This window comes from Lolium rigidum, chromosome 6 (genome assembly GCF_022539505.1).
Source record: "Lolium rigidum isolate FL_2022 chromosome 6, APGP_CSIRO_Lrig_0.1, whole genome shotgun sequence".
Taxonomy (NCBI): Eukaryota; Viridiplantae; Streptophyta; class Magnoliopsida; order Poales; family Poaceae; genus Lolium; species Lolium rigidum.
Window position 1 is genome coordinate 108,036,347 of NC_061513.1, and position 4,021 is coordinate 108,040,367.

General features: G+C 51.6%; 1 pseudogene; it reads left to right on the forward strand.

Moving 5' to 3' along the window:
* Window positions 1–978: 978 nt before the first annotated feature.
* LOC124663085 lies at window positions 979–3,229 on the forward strand (annotated as a pseudogene).
* The last annotated feature ends 792 nt before the right edge of the window (window positions 3,230–4,021 follow it).

Consider the following 4,021-nt stretch of genomic DNA (forward strand, 5'->3'; position numbering starts at 1 on the left):
GAACCATCACCGACCCTCTTGATAAGACATTTCCACAATGCTTCCCTCCCATGGAGGATTGCATTCCACGTATGAGAGCTCCCTCTCTTCTTCCTCGCGGACATGAAATCAGTGTTATTGAAATATTTACCTTTTAGTACTCTTGCGCATAGACTAGTAATTAATCTCCATCCATGCTTAGCCAACATGGCTTGATTAAAGAGTTGGAAATCTCAAAAACCCAATCCCCCGCCTCACAAAGATGATAGAATCCGATAAATTTCGGAGATTTGAAAGACTATTCATTACTTCATATCCATAATTTTATGGATTTGGCACAACTCGAAACACAAAGTCTTTCTTGTTGTATATATTCTTTTTAAATGGCTCCATAGAACCTGAACTCCACACTCGTTCCTATGGTATTTCTTTGCTTTACCCATGCCTTGGGAAAATCAATTCATTGTTTATTCTTTATCCTTGTACCGCATAAAAAATGTCAATGCCGGATTCGTCATGTCTGCTAGCGTGGCTCGGCTCCCCCCATTTCCCTGCCCGTCACGTGTAGTACGCTGCAGCGCAGTACAGCCACCAACGTTTCCCATGCGCTTGTGCTCCCCGGGAAATACAGCCGTTGCGGCAAAACGGTCCACGGCCACAGTCTCTCCCTCTAGCGCCGTCCATTGCCCATTGGATTCCAGTCCCAACTAGTAACGGCTCCTCCCATTGCTGGGAAGCAAATAAACACCAGTAGCAAACCAAATCCGTCTCGCTATCTTCGGGTCCCACATCCCGAATAACCTACGCGTCATGTGGGAGTATATTTTCACACCTCGAGGCCTTCATCACATCGTCCTCCTCTGTCCTGCCCGTCTCAGGTGGTAACTTTACCTGGCTGGATCACCTGCTGACCCCAAAATCTTACTCCCTCCTCAATCACTCCCCATTCCAAAACCCGACGAGCCCCTGCAAATCTCACCCCGCTCCACCACTCCTCCAATGGCGCCCCGCCTCGGCTGCCTTCGGCCCCAGCACCGCACCGGCGCCATCCATCTCGCCGTGGCGGCGCTGTGCGCGCTCGTGCTCTCGCTGGCGCCCGCCTCGGGCGCCACCTACGTGCCGCTGCTGGGCATCAACTACGGCCGCGTGGGGAACAACCTGCCGCCGCCGCAGGCCGCGCTGCCGCTGCTCCGCAACCTCGGCATTGCCCGCGTGCGCCTCTACGACCCGGACCCGCCCACGCTGCGCGCCTTCGCTCGCACCGGCATCGAGCTCTACGTCGGCGTCCCGGACCAGGCCCTCGCCACCGTCACCGACCCGGCCGGCGCCACCGCCTGGCTCAAGTCCAACATCCTCCCCTCCCTCCCGGACACCAAGATCGTGGCCCTCACCGTCGGCAACGAGGTGCTCACGGGCAACGACACGGCCCTCATCCGCAACCTGCTCCCCGCGATGCAGGCCCTCCACGACGCGCTCGCGGCCGCCAACCTCGACAAGCAGATCGCCGTCACCACCGCGCACAACCTCGGCATCCTCGGGACCTCCTACCCACCTTCCGCCGGCGCCTTCCGCAAGGACCTCCTCCCGGTCCTCTGCCCCATCCTCGACTTCCACGCCCGCACCGGCTCCCCCTTCCTCGTCAACGCCTACCCCTACTTCGCCTACTCCGACGACCCCAAGGGCATCCACCTCGACTACGCGCTCCTCGAGCCCTCCTACCCCGGCGTCCCCGACGCCGGCACGGGGCTCCACTACCCCAACCTCCTCGTCGCGCAGGTCGACGCCGCCTACCACGCCATCGCCGCCGCCAACAGCGCCGCGGCCCGGACGGTCGAGATCCGGGTCTCCGAGACCGGCTGGCCCTCCGCGGGCGACGCCGCCGAGAAGGACGCCGCCACCCCGCAGAACGCCGCCAGGTACAACAGCAACCTCATGCGCCTCGTCGCGCAGTGGAAGGGCACCCCGCTCAAGCCCGCCGTGCCGCTCCGCGTCTACGTCTTCGCGCTCTACAACGAGAACACCAAGCCCGGCCCGGCGTCCGAGCGCCACTACGGACTGTTCAACCCCGACAGCACGCCCGTGTACCAGCTCACGTATATCCCCGCGCACGTCCCCGGCGGCGGCGGTGCTGGGGACAACACCACCGCCGGAGACAACGGCTACTACGACATCTCCGCTGCCTCGCGACTACCTACGGTGAGCTTCTATTTCTTCTTCCTCTATATCGATTGCTCGTGCTCGCATGCTTGATGCATTGATCTCTTGGTCGTGTCTGCTCAAAAGAGATGCCACTTTTGGTGATTGCATCATTGCTCGTTAGTATTACTTTACCATTCAAGCGTGCACATGCTGTAGGTTGACCACGGTCTGCCTGCGCGAGATTCAGATCGTTCAATTAGAAAATTTGCTTCATAATCGACATCAGCATCGATTATTTATTCCGCACTGATGCTGATTCCGCGAGCTGGCAAAGTGGATCTTGCTGATTTTGACCTTGAAAATTAGCTGACCACTCGGTCACCATCAACAAGATTCTCATCTTCTCACTAGTACCGCACTTTTAGGTGGGAGCTCGACAGGATTTCTCAGATAACAGAAAACTGTCTAGTTCTTTCAAGAATTATTACAAAACTCCCGGATTGCAATTCACCGATGCTCCTGGGAGCTTAACTAAGGGCTCCTTTGATTCAAAGGATTTGCATAGGAATTGTGTAGGATTTGGTTCCTATGGGAAAATTTCCTATACATGTTGTTTGATTCATAGGAACATAGCCTATAGGAAAAATTTCTATAGGAATCTTGTAGTGTAATTCCTATAGGAAAAAAGCATTAGCCCATACCTCATGGAAAAATTCATTTGCTACGATCAAACAAACTTCATCTTCCTATAGGATTCAAGTAGACATGCCATTCCAATCCTATACCTTTCTATTCCTATGTTTTTCCTATCCTTCAAATCAAAGGAGCCCTAACCATCTGGGAGATATTTTCTCTAGACGATATTACTAGATCTGAAGATTTCACTGCAGTTCTCACTTGTTACTACACACTTGTTGAAAGCACTAGTGCTCTTGCAAGATGCGCATCTAGAATGTAGTCCCCTACCGGTGTCCTTTTCTGCACTGATCTATTTGTTGTTTTCTTCGTGATATTACGTTTCTTATCTGATTTCCTCGTTTGGTTGTGATGGAAAAGGGTCGGTGGTGGACATGGGCGCAAGCTGCGGTGGCAGGAGGTGTCGCTATCCTGATGCGTGCAGTCTGAGGTACTGAGATCATCATCATCCAATGTGTCACTCTCTCGTCTTAATGGCTGAGATTTGAGGTAGGTAGATAGGATGCAATGGAAACAGCTCTGGAGCAACGGTGCTAATGATCGTGATCTTGTCCATGGCGCTCCTATGTTGCAGTGATAGCTGAGACCGAGGTGTGGGTAAGCTGATGAAACGCCTGATTTGATGGCATCCAAGCAAGATGCCGTAGAAAATTGTTGATCCGTTGTGACTTGTGAGTAACATTGACTGAATTCATTGTGGTGTGATTGCCTTTTGGGAAAGCTCTCTAAAGTAGAACTCGTATCTACAAATGTACTGTGGCTTTGTGAGCGGCAAAGGCCCCTTTTCCAAATAAATAAAGAATTTTGAATGCATCAAGATCGGTTAAAATTGTGTGAATGGATGTGTGATGATGTTGCTCAGAGCTGAACACCAGAAAACATTGTATTTTCGAGGATATGGTTCCTACAAGATTTTAAAAAATGGGGCAAATGCTATTAATAAAGAAGTTTGACAAGATAGTCCAAACGGTGATAATATGGTGGAGAACCTGGGTGCCCGCCCACCTGATTTCATTTTTTAAAACTATCTAAATGTTTCATAAAATTTTAAAATAATTCACATGTGTATATGTCACCTTGATAATTACCCGTGCAAAATTTCAAGAAACAATACCACCACATGTGACCTACAGAAAAAGAGAAAACAGAACTTTGTTATACCGGAAATAGTATACATGTACTACCTCGGGACTGATTTAATTGACAC